Source organism: Monodelphis domestica, chromosome 3 (assembly GCF_027887165.1).
Source record: "Monodelphis domestica isolate mMonDom1 chromosome 3, mMonDom1.pri, whole genome shotgun sequence".
NCBI lineage: Eukaryota > Metazoa > Chordata > Mammalia > Didelphimorphia > Didelphidae > Monodelphis > Monodelphis domestica.
The window spans coordinates 45480228-45498579 of record NC_077229.1 but is presented as its reverse complement, the minus strand read 5'-3'; the positions used below and the strand labels follow the sequence as shown (position 1 = coordinate 45498579).

At 38.8% G+C, this 18352-nt stretch overlaps 1 long non-coding RNA gene across 1 annotated transcript; it reads left to right on the top strand.

Moving 5' to 3' along the window:
* The first annotated feature begins 19 nt into the window (after window positions 1–19).
* LOC103102370 (uncharacterized) lies at window positions 20–14963 on the top strand. The gene is made up of 3 exons (XR_008917326.1): window positions 20–232; window positions 12890–12926; window positions 14518–14963. It is a non-coding gene; the product is annotated as an uncharacterized LOC103102370 (long non-coding RNA).
* Window positions 14964–18352: the final 3389 nt, after the last annotated feature.

Below are 18352 nucleotides of genomic sequence, written 5' to 3'. Positions count from 1 at the left end.
ATCAAATCTCTCACCTCCTCAGCTCCTTGCCTTCCCTTCACAGCTGTCAATCAGGTGTCAACTTCCTGGCTATAGGAGTAAGAGAGCAGCCTCAGGGCGGGCAGACCCCCCTGGAGGTTGGAGTCTCACCTCGTGCCTTGGTCCAATTTGGCGGAGACCTTTTCTTACTCCCTTCCCGGTATTTTGTCCTGCTGAAGAGCTCGAACACAACGATCTGATTACACAGAATCCCGTAAGTCGCCTCCCAGCCTCCGACTCCAGGTTCAGGTGACCCGGGCCACCCTTTTCCAGATTAATAGACTTTATTTCTTTATTTTAAAATTTCATTTTTACTCCCACTTTTTGGTTTCTGCACCCTATTCTTTTACTTATATGTCCTTCCCCCAGCAAGCCACCATTAGAATCAAGCTTTAAAAAGAAGAAAAACCATTGTCCAGCGAAACCAAACAATCCATCCAGTATGTCAGCTGGTGGACTCCATAGCCAGAGCTTCCAGCCTACTCCACATTGAAGGGAGGGAAGAGCTTTTTCTCAGCTGGTGCTGGGGCCATGCTTTGTTATTACGTTCATAGAATTCAATTTGAGTTTTTCATTTCTCTGTGCTTTTCAGTTTTCAAATAGTCATGAACATCAGCTCAATGAAGCCTTCCCTTGTTTCTCTAAAATTCTTTGTTTCCTGGCATTTCTTAGGGCACAGTAATAGTCCATTACGCAAAAGTGCTAAAATGTATTTAGCCATTCCCAAGGCAATGGTCCAGGTGTCTCAAAGCGCTGGAATGCCTACTTCCGTAAATAGGAGACTTTTTTTCTGTCTTCAATCACTGACCTATTAGACAAACTCATTTTGTTGTTTACCAAGAGACATTGCCATCTCTTATCTCCATGCCTTTGTCCTGGCTGTTCCCCACACCTAGAATCCCTCTTTCCTTCCCTTAGCCTCTTACAATCTTGTTTCCTTCAAAACTCCCCCAGCTGCTGATAGGCTAAGGAAAGGGGGGGGGATGAAGCCTGGGTGCCATGAATGGAATTGATGGGAGGGGAAGGACTTCCTTCCCTTTTCCTCCCCCTCTTCAGCTCTCATAAATGGATCTGTGTATTTATTTCTCTTCTGCGCCATTTGATCTTCTCAGTCCCAAGTGCTGGAGGACCTAGGAGCCAGGATTCCAGGGACAATCTTGCAGCCCACGAGGGACTGCACTAGTCGGGAAGAGAGTGTCCAAGACTTGCAGCTTGAGGAGACAACCTTTCTAGTGATGCTGCTAAACCAACGAGGTTCCATTGACCCTTTCCATGGGAGACTAAAAGTGCCTCTAGCTTCATAGATCTGGAAATGTCCAAATGAGCCCCCCAAAGGGCACCTCCATAATCTAGGCATGCTCCATAGCTCCATTTTATGTGGACATATACACCACTCTCTCAATAAGAATGTAAGCTCTCAGGAGTCAGGCGCTGTTTCACTGTTGTCTTAGTATCCCCAGCACCCAGTGCTAGACACATAGTGTTCGAGGGGTTCTAGTTTCCCAAATTAGGAGGCACACCGGATAATGTAAAAGCAAGACTTGTAATAAAGCAACTGCTTTATTACAAGCTCTAGCTTGGGTCCCACTGCCTCCAAGGTAGATGGGACCCGGAATGAAGGGGAGAGAAGGATTACATAGGGTAGGTTTGAGTTGTAGAAGAGGATATTTTATCGGAATACTGGGTGGGGTTAGGCCCTTAGAGTTAAAGGTCATTATCAGTTCCTTGGAAGGGGTGTGTGACAGGAACTCCTGGGGTTGGGGTCCTTATCAGTTCCTAGCACATTCCAAGGTATGGTAACTGGTTCTTCATTAACTTAATGGCAGGGGCTCTAGGGGTAAGGGGATCAGGGAAAAAAATAGGTTCCAGGGCTGCTCCTTCAATAGTGGTGTTTAATAAATACTTTTTGATTGATATGCCAACAGTGGCATCTTTGGATCAAAGAGTTTTTATTTTTTAAATTTAATTTCCCCCCAATTACATGTAAAAAAGGTTATAAAATAATTAACAAATTATCAATAAATAATAATTTTATTATACTATACATTAATAATTAAAATAATCTATATTATATAATATATAATAAATACATAAATAAGTTGGGGTCTCAGATTCTCCTCCTTCCCTTTATCATCCCATTGAGATCCATTCTAATATAGATTTTGCCTAATGATTGGTAAAAGGAAAATCAATAGATTTAACCAATCTAATAGAGATTTTATATGTGCAATCATGTAAAACATTTTTCCATTTTCTTTTTGTGTAAGGAAACATGAAAAAATATGAAAAAACATTTGCTTTGACTTGGATTTATATTCTATCAGTTCTTTCTTTGGAAAAAGATGGCATTTTTTATCACAAGTCCTTTCAGTTTTGGATCATTGTATTGCTGAGAATAGCTAAGTTATTCATATTTGTTCATTGTACAGTATTGTGTACAGTGTTCTCTTGGTTCTGCTTATTTCACTCTACTTCAATTCATATAAGTCTTTCCAGGTTTTTCTGAGTGCCTCCTGTTTGTCATTTCTTATAAACACAATAATATTCCTTTATAATTGTTCACTCTGACTTACTCAACCATTCCCCAATTGATGGGTATCCCTTCACTTTCCAATTCTTTTCCCCTCCACTAAAAAAGTTGTTTTAAATATATTTGTACATATAGGTCCTTCCCCTTTTATTTGTTCATCTCTTTGGGATTTAAACCTAGTTATAGTATTGCTGAATAAGAGAATATATACTATTTTAAAGCCTTTTGGGCATAGGTCCAAATTGCTTTCCAGAATGGCTGAATCAGTTCACCACTCCTTCAATAGTGCATTAGTGTTTCAATTTTCCCAATACACTCCTTTTCTGTTATGATAGTCAATCTGATAGGTGTGGGATGGTACCCCAGAGCTGTTTTAATTTGCATTTCTTTAATTAATATTGATTTAGAGCATTTTTGCATGATTTTAATTACTTTGGGTTTAATTACTTTGCCTGAGAAATGCCTATTCATAACCTTTGATCATTTTTCAATTGGGGAATGGCTTGTATTCTTATACATTTGACTCATCTCTCTAGGAATATGAAAAGTGATGCCTTTATTAGAGAGACTTGTAAAAAATTTTTGCACCATTATGATTATTATGTATTAATCTCCATCTCTGTGTGGTTTCTGACCTCCGGAAACCCCAGTTTGTCCTCTTTTTCTACCCACTTGGCTTATTCCCTTCCCCTCTTACTTTCCTGTAGTGTGACAAGGAAATCACTTTAAAAAACTGATATATATTAATTTAAGGTCGCCAAGGAATTCAGCTATGTAATTCCCAAATGAAAACTCAAGTCAGCCGTCAGCCTTTTATAGAGTTTAATTACAAACAGGAGGAAGAAAGGAATTAGAGATAGATAGATAGATAGATAGATAGAGAGAGAGAGAGAGAGAGAGAGAGAGAGAGAAAGGGGAGAGAAGGGAATAGGGCTTAAATACCCCCTCTGTTTAGGCTGGGCCAAAAGGCCCAAGCCCTTAGATAGCTGAGGCAAAGAAAAGAGATTAGTCCCTATTACTCACGTGACCAAAATGGAGAAACAGTCTCCGGGGCCTCCACCTCCAGCTTCCTTCAGAGCAAGCTTCTCAGAGCACCTCTCCAACCACTCAGGGCCAAAATTCTCCCACCCCCCCTCCAGTCCTCAGACCCCTCTATCTTTAAGGAAACCATCCAAGTTCCCTCCCCTCAGTTCTCACATCTACCAATCACTGTCCATCATTTTCCCTGTGCCAATGGTGGCTCTAGCTTAACCCAGGACCACCCAGAGGTCTGTGGCTTTGCACATGTCTGTTGGAGGTCATATTCTCAAATAATTAAATCTTGATCTTTTGCTACAGCCCTTCCTAAATCCTGTTACCCTGAGATTGGAATAATTAAATTTTGATCTATGCTGCAACCCTTCCTAAATCCTGTTAGGACTGAGTAGGGTGGAGATTGCAATTTCCAAGACTTGGTTCTGTCATTCCAAGTATCTCCATTGTATCAATTCTAAAATCAATCATGACTCAAAGAAATTCCTGTTCTATGCTTAAGCATAGGTCAAAGTCCTTTCCATTGTTCAGCAAAAGGTTTCTGTCCTAAAGTAATCTTAAGAAGGGAGGAGGAGGAACCTCCCATGCCAATGGGGTTCACATTCCAATAGCCAAGACCCACTATCAATAGGAAATTTTTCACGTATGAAATTTCCCAATGGTGAAATTTCCAACATTTATAAGTCTAAGAAATTTTAAGGTTTACAGTAGGGTGTGAATTTCAAAACTACTCAACCCTATTCAGACCATTCTTTAGAAGGTAGGATTTAGCTATTTCCTGATCAATAACAATAGAGATACTTGGAATAACAGAATCAGGTCTTGGAAACTACAATCTCCACCCTACTCAGGGTAACAAGATTAGGAAGGGCTGCAGCAAACTCAGGATTTAATTATTTGAGAATATGGCCTTCACCAGACATGTGCAAAAAAGGACAGACCTCTAGGCTGTCCTAGGTTAAGCTAGAGCCACCATTGGCACAGGTGAGACACAGGAAGTGAGGTAGAGGACAGCTCAGGAGTGCTGGGGACTTCCTGTGTGGAGGGAGAGAGGTTGTTGGAGCCTGGTGTTTGGAGTGGAGGAGCCCACAGACTGTTTCTCCATTTTGGTCATGTGAGTGATAGGGACTGATCTCTTTTCTTTGCCTCGGCTATCCAAGGCCTTGGGCCTTTGGCTCAGCCTAAGCAGAGTGGGTATTTAAGCCCTATTTCCTTCTCTCCCCTCCCTCCCTCCCTCCCTCCCTCCCTCCCTCCCTCTCTCTCTCTCTCTCTCTCTCTCTCTCTCTCTCTCTTCCCCTCTAATACTTTTCTTCCTCCTGTTTGTAATTAAAGCACCATAAAAAAGGTTGACAGCTGACTTGAGTTTTCATTTAAGAATTACATAGCTGAATTCCTTGGCGACCTTAATTTAATATATATCAGTCTTTTAAAGTGATTTCCATATCACAAGGGTAAGATAGATTTCTATACCCAACTGATTGTGTATGTTTTCCCCTTATTGAGCCAATTCCAATGAGAGTAATGTTCATGGACTCTCCTCCCCACCTCCCTCATCTTCACTTCCACTGTAAAAGTTCTTTCACATCTCTTTTATATGAGATAATTACCCCATTCTATTTTCTGCTTCCCCTACCTCCCAATGCATTCCTTCTTCTTATGTCTTAATTTTATTTTTCTTGGTTTTCATTGCATCATATTCAGTTTACACCTTTGCCCTCTGTCTATGTATACTACTTCTAACTACTATAGTAATGATAAGGTTCTTGGGAGTTACAAGAATCAACTTCCCATGTAGGGATATACAGTTTAACTTTATTGAATGTCTTTTGATTTCTCTTTCCTTTTTACCTTTTTATGCTTTTCTTAAGTCTTGTATTTAAGAGTCAAATTTTCCATTTAGATCTGGTCTTTTCATTAGGAATGTTTGAACGTCCTCTATTTCATTGAATACCCATTTTTCTCCCTAAAGAATTATGCTTAGTTTTGCTAGGTAAGTGATTCTCGATTGAAGTTCTAGCTCCTTTGCTCTCTGGAATATCACATTCCAGGGCCTCTGATTCTTTAATGTAGAAGCTGCTAAATCTTGTGTTATCCTTACTGAGACTCCATGACACTTGAACTGTTTCTTTTTGGCTGCTTGTGATATTTTCTCCTTAATCTAAGAGTTCAAAAATCCGGCTATAATATTCCTGGAGTTTATCCTTTTGGATCTCTTTCAAAAAGTGATAGGTGGATTCTTTCAATTTTTATTTTACTCTCTGCCTATAGAATATCATGGCTGTTTTCCTTGATAATTTCTTAAAATATGGTATCTATGCTCTTTTTTTGATCATGACTTTCTGCTAGTCTGATAGGTTAGGTCTCTTGGATTTATTTTCCAGGTCAGTTGTTTTTCAATGAGCTATTTCACATTTTCTATATTTTTTCCATTCTTTTGACTTTGTTTAATTATTTCTTCTTGTCTCATGGAGTCATTAGTTTCTGCCTGCCCTATTCTAATTTTTAAGGCATGATTATCTTAAGTGAGCTTTTGTATTTCCTTTTCCTTTTGGTCAATTCTTCTTTTTAAAAAGTTTTTCTCTTCAGTGGATATTTATGCCTCTTTTATCAGTTGGCCTATTCTGTTTATTAAGATATTAATTTCTTCCGTATTTTTAATACATCCTTTACAAAGTTGTTGACTCCTTTATTCATGATTTTCCTGTGTCACTCATATTTCTTTTCCAAATTTTTATGTCACCTCTCTTATTAGATTTTAAAAATTCTTTACAAGCTCCTCAAATCGTTTACAAGCTTCTTTTTGGGTTTGAGACCAGTTTATATTTTTCTTAGAGTCTTTGCATGTAGTATTATTGACTTTATTGTCTTCTTCTGAGTTTGGGTTTTGGTCTTCTTGTCACCAAAATAGCTTTCTATGTCCCTTTTCCATTGTTTGTTCATTTTCCAGCCTTTTTCTTTTCTTTCAATTAAAAAAAAATGTTAAAGTTGGGCACTGTAACTGGAGTGAAGGGAACACTGTTCCAAGCTTCAGGTTCTTTGTTCAGCTGCCTTCAGAGATAGCTTTGAGTATCTCTAAACTGAGACTTTCTTCCAAGGTAGTATGATATTAGGTGTATTTAATACTCTCCCAGTCTGTACTCTAGTTTGTGATTGACCACAAGCTTTTTGTGCCTTTGAACTGTGACCAAGATCTCCTGCTCCCCTGTGGGCACAAGTGCTCCTATTTGTGACAGAGGCTGGCACTAAAGAAAAAGTGCCAGGCTGAAGAGTGTGTGAAATTGATCACCTCGATGGGGGAGGGACCCCAAGGGATTGGAATCTGGAGGAGAAGACTCACCCTAAAAACACAACTCAGAACTGCAACCTAGATCTGCATATTTGGGCAATGCAACAAGAATCTTACACCTAGAGCCAAAAAAAAGGGACTCCTGTAATCTCCTAAGCAATTGTTCAAATCCCCCTTGCCATTTGTGCCTGAGAACTCTGGAAGCCTTTGATGCCAATTCAGCCACCTTCAAGGCCTGTTGCTACAATCAGGCCTTCCTTGGTGCTCGTCTTTGTACTCCACTTCCACCATGGTGCAGCAGATGCCTCATGCCAGTCTTTGAAGTTGTTTTGAACTGAAAAATTTCTTCACCCCATATTTTTTGTGGATTTTGCTTTTGCTCTGGAATTCAAATTGAAGTTCTACAGTTTTTTGAAGGGCAATTTGGTAGAGATCAGGTGGGTTTCTATAACTTCTCTGCCATCTTGGCTTCAGAAAGAGTATTTTTAAAAATCACTTTTAAAAGTGTCATCCCAAGTTGGTTTCCAGAATGGTTGGACCAATTCACATCTCTACCAACAGTTTATTAGTTTTCACTTCAGGCAGCCCCTTTAATATGGATTTTTCTGACTTTTGCCACCATTGCCAATTTTCTGGGGCTGAGGTGACAAATAATTTGCATTTAAATTACACAATTTACATTAAATAAATTTACATTTCTCTTATTATTAGCAATTTGGAGCAATCTTTTATGTGGTTGTTAATAGTTTGCAGGGGTGTATGGGGTGTTCAGGAGGGGTAGCACCTTGGTATGGAGGGCTTGTCGTGCCCTCCTAGGGCAGCACTCCAGCCTGTGACCCCCACCTGACACCCAGCTCTCACTTGTGGCTCCTAGTAGCTGCTAGCATGTGGCAGCGGCCACACCCCGGGCAACTACTTCGACAGGCCGGCTAAACCTTGTGAGGGTAGCCATCGGGTCGTTGACCCCTGGTGAACCAGGGCTTTGCTCACCCAGCATGCGAAGACTGTTTCGTCGGAACAGGCGGAAGAAACCAACAAGAAGGTTCAATGGCTGAAAGGGCGACGCAGCAAAGCACTGTGGAGTGCTTAGGGCATGTTGGAGCACAAAGCACAACACGGCCATCCAATGCAGCTGAGGAAGTCTCCAGGTGTAACGACTTTTCGTGCCACTGGACCCAGGCTTCCAACGCCGAGAGAGTGGGACTGTCTCTGTGCATCGACTTTTCCACTTAAATCTCCTTCACGCACAAGTATCTTTGATCGTCATTCTCGGCTTCTGAGAGACTACTACTACTAATAGTTTGCAGTTTTTCTTTTGGATCATTTGTTTATGTCGTTGACCAGCATCAAATGCGTTGCCCTCCCAGTCTAATTCCAAATAGGAAGGTAGCCTTACATCCCTCCATCCATTTTACAGATAGGTAAATGAAACAAAATTTAAAACTATTCTGGGAAATTTAAGAAATATGTTATTGTGGTAGAGAGCATGACTAGGAATAAAAACCTGGCCTTCTTGTGATTAAACAATGAGGTATTTGATTATGCCTTATCAGATCATAGATTTAGAGATGAAAAAGTCCCCAGGAATCATCTTGTACAGCCCCTTTATTTTACAGATGCAGAATTGAGGCCTAGAAAAGAGAATTGTCTTGCCCAAGTTCACATAGGTAATAAAAGTCAGAGATAGGCTTAGAATTCTGGTCTCTGACCCCAAATCCAACTCCCTCTAAGAGGTTTCCATTTTATATGTCCCCAAACTCAGATCTACATAGCCTGACTTAATCAAACAACTCTCTGGTCTCCCTTTCCCCTAATTAATTCCATGATTCAATGGTTTATGAAAAATGTGGTATGAGTGTACTCAAAGATACCCACCACCCCCTCCAAAGCTATTTGATCCAGCTCCTGTGAAGTTTTATTGTAGGTGTTCACACCTAACAAGGAGACATAAAGTTCCAAAGACCTAATACTTTAGCCTTGCTTGTTTGTTTTTTTAAAGGAGGATTTTTATTGGGATCTTTTATTTTTAATCTATTAAAGTTCTTTCTGTATTACTTCTTCCTTCTCAGAGAGCCATCCATTTATGAAATACTTAAAAAAAAAGAGGAATAAAAAATTTTCAGCAAAAATAAAAATAACATTGAAAAAAATCTGATGTTGCATGCACTATTCTATACCTACAGACCCTTAACCTCTTCAAAGGAGCAGGGCATGGCGAATTGACTCCTCATATCTCCTCTTTGGGACCAAATTTGTTATTTATAATCTGTAACACGAAGTTTCCATTGTTTTGTTGTGGTTGTTTTTTTTATTTATATTGTCGTTGTATGTCTTGTTTTTTCATGACTGCCTACTTTAGCATTAGTTTGATAAGTCTTTTAATACTTCTCTGAATTTATCATTTCTTACCCCATAAAAATATATTAATCAATTTAAACTCTTTTCCAACTAATGAACATCTATTTGGTTTATATTTCTTTATGAGAACAAAAAGGTTTGTGATAAGTATTTTGGGGTATGTAGAGATTTTCTTTTTATCAGTGACCTCCTTGGGGTACATACTTGACAGTAGGCCAAAGAATGTAAATGTTTTGGTCAATTTAGTTGCATAATTCCAAATTCTTTTACAGAATGACTGTACAAATTCACAGCTCCACCAACAATGCATTATTGTGTATATCTTTACTAATTTCTTTGATATTGACTATTCTTATTTTTTTATGTCTTTCATCTGTTATTCCTGTCACTGCCAACTTATTGAGTGTGAAATGTTTACTCAGTGGTGTTAGTACCCTCCAATAATGCAGGCTGCTTTATCATTCATCAGTTCATAATCTCTCTGGTGGACAATTGTAATTCAACTCCTCATTGCTTCTTCCCTCCCCCTCCAGGCCATGTAATATTCCTAATAAATGTCTGCCTAATGGAGCTTCTGATTGTTTCTAGATTCAAAATACAAACTCCTTAGCTTGGTATTAAACTGTGTTCACAAACTGGCTCTAACTTACTATTTCAGGCCTATTGTACATTGCTCTTTCCACTGCTATCTTGCAGATAAATTTGATCCCCAAATCCATCACTCCATTTCTCATATCTATGACTTTGCATAGGTTCCCCCAACTGAATTACGCCCTCCTCCCCTTCCCTTCTTGGAATCACTAACTGCTTTCAGAGTTTATTTCATGTTTTGCCTCCCACAGGATCCCTTTTCTTATCCCCCAATTTGTTAGGATTTTCTTCTTGCTCAAATAATTCTGTATATATTTACCTGCTTACATGGTATATTCCCCAGGAGAAGAAGAGACTTCTGAGGGGAAGGACTGTTTTGGTTTTGTTTCAGTATCCCCAGCAGTTGGAGAAGACTGACTTTTCTTTACTCTCCTGAATGTTTCCTTGGAGGAACTTCAGAATTTCAAAGGCTCAGTGTCCAGGCATGCAGGAAGTACTTCATGCTTGTTGTATTGAATTTCAAGAAGTGCAGTGTCATTTGTGAGGCTGAAACACGTTTGTTCCTTTACACACTACCTGCTTCTCTCAGAAAATGGGGCCAGTCCATTTGCCATAGCCCAAGTGTCACCTGGTATTTTGTATTTTGGAGCCTTAAAACAGGCTATGACTAGGTGGATTTCCAGGGCACGTGGAATCAGTCCATGCAGTCCATCTGATGGCTCACATTTCCTCTGGCTTGATAAACTGTGTTGTGTGTCTGTGCTCTAGATTAAATTCTATCCTTGGATATATGCAGGGCTCCAGTTGCCTTGATGGGAGCCAGATGTGTGTGTCTGAGGAAAGTAATACTATATTTATCCTTGGATACCTTCATAAATAATTCTTTCTTTTCCTTCCTTCCTTCCTTCCTTCCTTCCTTCCTTCCTTCCTTCCTTCCTTCCTTCCTTCCTTCCTTCCTTCCTTCCTTCCTTCCTTCCTTCCTTCCTTCCTTCCTTCCTTCCTTCCTTCCTTCCTTCCTTCCTTCCTTCCTTCCTCCCTTTCTTCCTTCCTCCCTTCCTCCCTTCTGTAATAGAAGTGTTAATCACACAGATTAACACTTCAATTACACTTCCTTCCTTCCTTCCTTCCTTCCTTCCTTCCTTCCTTCCTTCCTTCCTTCCTTCCTTCCTTCCTTCCTTCCTTCCTTCCTACCCTTACCTTTCTTTTTGGAATTCATACTGTGTATTGTTTCCAAGGCAGAAGAGTAGTAAGGGCTAAGGCAGTAGGGGTTAAGTGACATGCTCAGGGTCACCCAGCTAGGAAGTATCTGAGGCCAGATTCGAACCCAGTACCTCCCATCTCTAGACCTGACTCTCAATCCATTAAGCCACTCAACTGCCCCCATAAATGACCATTTCACCCATTCAGTATAATCCATCTTCTTTTGGACCCTTTCTTAACCTTCATGGCTTTTAGAGGAGCTAAGGGACCCTTTCAATACTCAAGGGTATGCCTAGGAGGAGCTGATTAAGGCTCTGCTCATCCCTCTTGGTTCTCCTTAAGCCAAAGTTTGTCAGTCTTTACCAAAATTGGTTCTTTAAAAAGGTGAGAAGCATGATTCTTCTTTATTCTCCTGAATGTTTCCCTAGAGGGACTTGAACATTTCAAAGACTTTTCTCTCTAGGGAACAAAGAGGCCATTTGTGTTGTCCCTCTCCTCCCTGTGTCTGTCTCTAGTTTTCATCCTTTTTCTTCCTTTTTTTGTCTATCTTCTCTCTTTTAAAGGTCAAGTAGGAATGGATAGCCCAGTTGAGAACGAATACAAATCATCCTTAATGTATTTAGTCAAAGAGAATTCATATAGAATCTTAGAACTGAAAGGACCTAGGTGGCCATCAGGACCTCTAACTGAAAGGAATCCCACTATAACACTTTCTCAAAGAGTTAATCAAGTCTTAGTTAAGGACTCTAGAAAATCACCAAGTATAGTTTTTAATCTAGTTGATCTGAGTTTGTATATGCCAAAATTGTATTTATTATTAGAAATGGAAAAACAATTTTAATTTCACTCTAATACAAATCCCATCTGACGCTTAATTGTCTGGCCTGCTTTATCTAGAGGTCCTTGCCTGCTTTTGGACCATGGACCCCTTTGACAATTTGGTGAAGTCTATGGAGTACTCAAAATAAGATTTTTAAATACATCAAATATATAAGATTACTAAGGGATCCAATTACATTGGAATACAATGATCAAAATGGTTTTTTTTTTTTTAGTTCACACAGCCCAGGTTAAGAACCTCTTCCTTAAAACTTGTAATTGGTAAAAAAAAAATGTAAGTAAACAGAATAATGTGTTTAAATATGTCAGATGACAAAGGAAACAAATTACATTGAAATATAATTATAAAAATATTTCTTAAAAAAGTATGACACTTATGCATTGTTAGTGGAGTTGTGAACTAGTCCAACCATTCTGAAAAATAATTTGGAACTATATCCAAAAGTCTATAAAACTGTACATATTCTTTGACTCAATAATGCAGCTATGAAGTCTGCATCCCAAAGAGATCAAAGGAAAATGACTTGTTTGTACAAAAATATTTATAACTGCTCTCTTTGTAGTGGCAAGGAATTAGAAATTAAAGGAATACACATAAAGTGGGGAATGGCTGAACAAGTTGTGGTCTAAGATGGAGATGGAATACGATTGTGCTATAAGAAATAATGAATAGGATGATTTCAGAATAACCTAGGAAGACTTATATGAACTGATAGAGAATGAAGTAAGCAGAACCAGGAGAATGTTGTAAACAGTAACAGCAATATTGTAAGGGCAATCAATGTGAAAGACCTGGCTACTCTGATCATGACAGTGATCCAAGACAATTCCAAAGGATCCATGATGAAAAAAAGTTATCTGCTGCTAAAGAGAGAACTGAGGAACTCCGAGTGCAAACTGAAGCATATTTCTTTTTATTTTATTTGCTTTTATTATTTTATTTTGTGTCATCTTTTGCAAAATGGTCAATATGGAAATATGTTTTGCATGATCTTGTATGTATAATTAACATCAGATTTCTTGCCTTTCTCAAGAAGGAGAGAAGAATTTGGAATTTCAAATTTTAAAAAGGTGAGTGGTAAAAAATTCTAACATGTAATTGAGAAATATTTAAGAAAACAAATACAAATGTATTTTTTAAAGTCCATGGACACCAAGTTAAGAGCTTCTCATTATGTGGCATAAACCCATTCAGCATCTGAATGACAGCTGGTTAGCAATTTTGGACTCTTGGATTCATTTGGTGTCTCTATTATTGATTGACTTTGTAGATTTTGGCAATCTGTTTAATCTTTCTATGCCTTGCTGCTCTACAGCTGTTGGGGATAATAATTACTCAGCCACCTCTCTTGGCCTAGGTTGTAAGTTGGCTAAATGTTTGAAAATACTGAGATGAAAGGGGTTACAGAAACAATATAATTTTAAATGGTTTTTCCATAGGACAATAACAAAGACTATAGGAAGAACTGAAGCTTTCTTTTAGTTTGCTGGAGCTCTTTATAAGTACTTGCATCAATCTGTCTCAGTAGACAGAAAAGAAATGAGGCCTGGTCCTTTTTCATAGCTTGGGAAATGGAGACACAAAGGTTAATTGACCTGCTTACCTAGTCAATGATGGGAGCTGGAAGGGATCCCAGGTCTTCTGATTTCCAGTCCTGAGCTCTACTCACTCATCTTATTAAAGACTCAGACCTAACAAAGCAAGTTAATTCTTGCATGATGCCTTGTAGTTCTTTGGTATATAGTAAAAAAAAAAAATCACATTGGGGAGACAGTTCATCTCCCAATAAAATGAAACTATTCCTGGCTTGGCATAATTTCCCACTGGTATAAGATGAAATAGCCGAAACTAATTAGATATGAAAGAGGAGAACAAAAATGTGAGCTATAGAGAGACAGTTAATTTAGGGGGAAAGGATTGTATTCAGGGTTCTTTCTCTTAGAGAGAGAAAAGTCCAGGGCAAGTAAGCTTTGCTTTACTTTGCAGTTAATCTCCTTACTTCACATTTAAAAGAGATTACAAGGGGCATTTTGGTGGCTCAGTGGATAGAACCAGACCTGGGGAAAGGAGGTTCTGGGTCCAAATTTGACCTCAGATGCTCCCTAGCTATGTGACCCTGGGCAAGTCACTTAACCCCAGTTGTTTAGCCCTTACTTCTCTTCTGCCTTGGAGATGATACTTAGTATTGATTCAAAGAAAGAAAGAAAGAGTTTTCAGATGAAGAAATCAAAACTATCAAAAATCATGAAAAAAATGTTCTAAATCCCTCGTGATGAGAGAAATGCAAATTATAACTCTGAGTTACCACCTCACACCCATCAGACTGGCCAATGATAAATGTTGGAGGGAATATGACAAAATTGATATACTATTGCATTGCTGGTGGAGTTGTGAACTGATCCAACCATTCTGGAGGGCAATTTGGAACTATGCCCAAAGGGCTATGAAAATGTCCTTTGGTCTAGTAATAACAGTATTAGGTCTATATCCCAAAGAGCTAAAAAAAATGGGAAAAGACCTGTTTGTACAAAAATATTTATAGCTGCTCTTTTTGTGGTAGTAAAGAATTGGAAAGGATGACCCTCAGTTAGGGAATGGCTGAGCAAATTGTGGTATATGATGGTGATGGAATGCTATTGTGTTTTGGGGAATGATGAACAGGATAATTTCAGAAGGAGCTGGAAAGACCTCCATGAACTGATGCAGAGTGAAATGAGCAGAACCAGGAGAACATGGTACAAAGTAACTGAAATATTGTGGAACGATCAAATGGGATAGACTTGGCTTCTAACAGCAATGCAACGACCCAGGACAATTCTGAGGGACTTAGGACAAAGAAAGCTATGCACCTCCAGAGAAAGAACTGTGGGAGTACAAATGCAGATGAAAACATGATTTATTACTTGTTTATTTGGATATGTGATTTGGGTTTTGGTTTAATAAGATTATTTATTTATAAAAGTGAATAATATGGAAATATGTTTTGCTTGATAACACATGTATAACCGAGTCTGAATTGCTTGTCAGCACCAGGAGGTGGGAAGGAAGGAAGGAAGGAAACAACATGGATCATATAAGTTTGGAAAATTTATGTGAAAATATGTTATTAAAATAAAACATTTTAAGAAGAAAGATTACATAGTGTTCTATACTGTTATCTCTGGTTTGAGGGGGGGAAAAAGGCCCAAGTATTGCTCTGGGTCTATACTATGGAAAGGACCCTCAGATCCTCTTGCTTTCTTTAGTTTAAGCTGGGACAAAAAAAAATGTCCTGATTTCTCCTACCAGCAGAGAAGCTCCTGGCCTTACTGACCAGCTGTGTTAGAGCAAAGAGGCTATTCATTAGAATTGGGAAGGTCTCTGTCTGCTTTTGTTCTCTAGCCAACAAATTCAGAGCTAAGGGCTCCAAGCCAAACTCCAGTGGACAAAAGATCCTAAGGACTAATGTTTGGGGACGAAGAGCTTCAAGGGACTCCTCCGATCTGATCTGAATGAAAACATTGCTTTGTGATTTTCCAGCTGTACATGGTCATGTTCAGGCCACCATTATCAGATGGTGATGGTCCCTTCAAACCTGGACATGTGGGCTGTTTTTTGCAATTCTTGTTGCACCCTGTTTTTTGAGAAATAGATTGATATTAATTGATAGAATTGAACTTCAAAACATTTTAAAAATAAGACTTGTATGCTGATAAGTAGCATTCAGATTGCAATTTTAGAACAAGACCTTTCCTCATCCCATTAAGCTGACTTCCCCTGACTTTTTCTTTCTACATGTTGATTTTATATCTCTTTGCTCAAATCATATCTGAATTTTCATTGAATAAAATAACTCGATTATTTAATTGCTTCTGTAACCCAAACCTCCAAAGCCATTTCAGTTTCAAATTTCAAATTCACTTTGGGTCAGAAATCACTCAAAACTACAGATTACAAATGTTTCCTTTACCAAACCAACAAGAGCACTTGCTGGTTAAAAGCAAAAGACAGCTAACTAGACAGCATAAATAGACAAATAAATGGCAATGGAAATTTCTATTACCCATAAACTCCTACAGATTTCTGCTACTGATGGGAGATGGAACCCATGTGGAGAACATGAGGAGCTATGCTTATATGACTGGCATACTCAAAGGTAAAATGCATGTCTAGGAGTCATGCCTAACACACTCCTCATTCACAGGAGGACAGAACCAAGATGGCAGAATGGAAGGAAGCTTTAATCTAGTTCCCCCACCACACTTCTTCAACAAAGACTTAGAGAATGTATTCAACTGAATTTTGATCAAGAAAACCAAGAAAAAGTCACAATGTACCATATTTCCAGCCCAGGGAAGCTTGGGGAGAGGAGATGCAAACTGGTCTACAGACCCTGGGGGAGTTGGAGGTGTATAACCAAGAATGTATGTGACTGAGGAATCAGGAGTGAGCATTCTAACACTCAGCAACTTAGATAATTTAATTTTTTTTGAGTGATAATTGAGACAGGGCACCAGAAAGAGCTCCCAAAGGATCCCTGAGCAAGCTCTGGGTGCAGAAATGAGCACCATCTGGCAAATCTATTGCCTACTACCCAGTTCTGAGTTGAGTTTCAGATCCAAGGTAGAGAGAAGCAGTGGTGAGTAGTGTCCATGGTTATGTACTGATTACAGCTCCAGAAGGAAATGATAGTTGTGTGAGTAGTTCTGACCACAGGAACAAAGTAAAATCAAGAAGTAGGCTAAGGAATGGACAAAATCCCCGATCCCAAATAGAGATTACAGTCATAGGGAAACCAAAGACATATTTAGAAAATAATTCAAAAACAAAATACCTATAAGCAAAACATCAAAGAAAAATGAACTTGGACCTTAGGCCAACAAGAATTCCTGGAAGAGTTAAAGACATCACTAAAAATATTTTTTAAAGCTAAACAAGTACAGAAAATGAAAGAATGAGGAAAGAGGCAAAAGTTAGGAAGTGAGATATGAGAAGAGAATTAATTATCTGCTGAGGAAAAAAATGTACAAAATCTTACTCAAAATCACAAGCCTGTGATGAGGCCACAAACTCCATCACAGGGCAGTCCACAGCACACCAGGCTGGTGTAAGTCCAGAGGGAGGCTCTGAGCTTCTGCCCAAGCCAGCCTTGAAGACCCAAACCCCAGGCTCCTTCCTGGCTGGTGCTAGTCTGAGGTGAGACCCAGAGCCCTTCCCAAGGCCCAGGGCAAGGTAGGTCACAGTACTCTGAGCTCTGAAAGCCATCAGCAGTCCCTAGAGGAGATTGAATCAGCATGGAGAGGTGGCTTCCAAAGATATCACCCACAGATCATCCATCATACCAACTTGCAGAAAAACAGAATTATTGCTGAGGTTAGTAGCAAGGAAAAATGAAATTTAAGAGAGTATCTCCTCTCCTCTGAAAATAGAGCCCACCTTTAAGACAAAAGTAAAAGTTTAAAAAAAAAGGCCATGATATATTTTAAGAAATCATAAAAGAAAACTGTCTAGTTATCTTAGAACCAGGGTACAAAGTAGAAATTGAAAGAATCTACCAGTTACCTTCTGAAAGGTATTTCAAATTTCAAAATGAAAAGTCCCAGGAATATTATAGTCAAAATGCAAAAATAATACTACAAGCAGCCAGAAAGAATTCTAGTACTGAGGAATCACAATTAGGATCTCATAAAATTTAGCCACTATAAAGAAATGTAGAGCTTGGAATATAATATTCCAGAAGGCAAAGGAATTAGGCTTACAACCAAGAATGACCTATGCAACAAAACCGAGCATGATCCTATAGTGGGGGGAAATGGTTCTTTATGCATTTCTTATGGAAAGACCAAAGCTGAGGGAAAAGTGTGAATTTTAAACACGAGTCAAAAAAATTAGAAAAAGGTATATGTGAGTGAGAAATCATAAGAGACTAAAGTTAAACTTTAAAGTTAGAGAGACATAAGATAAACTGTTTACATTCTTATATTGGGAGATGATAGTAGCTCCTTAGAACTTTATCATCCCCTGGGGTCATAGAGGGAGTGTAATTAGAAAGAGAGCCTGGCCTGGATATGACTCTGTTGTGTTAAAATAATCTCAGAAGAAGAATGAAATGGATGGGGGGAAAGAATGCACTGGAAGAAGGAGAGGGAAGAGAAAGAAAATGAGGGAAATGATCTTACATAAATAAGATACGCAAAAAGTGGTTTATGCAACAAAGAAAGGAAAGTGAGGCAGGGCAGATGATGTTTGAATCTCATTCTCATCTGAACTGATTAAAGGAAAGAAGAATACACCTATACACTTAGTCCAGTACCCCAAAAATCTTACCCAAAGGCAAATAGAAAGGAAAGGGAATAAAGGGAAAAGGCAGAATAAGAGGGAGGATAGATTAAGGGAGGCATTCATCAGAAGCAAAACTGATTCATAAAGAGGGAGCAAGAAAAAAGAAAGAAGGAAACATTTAAGAGAAGAGGATGAAGGGAAATGCACAGTTTGAAATCATAATTGGGAATGTGAA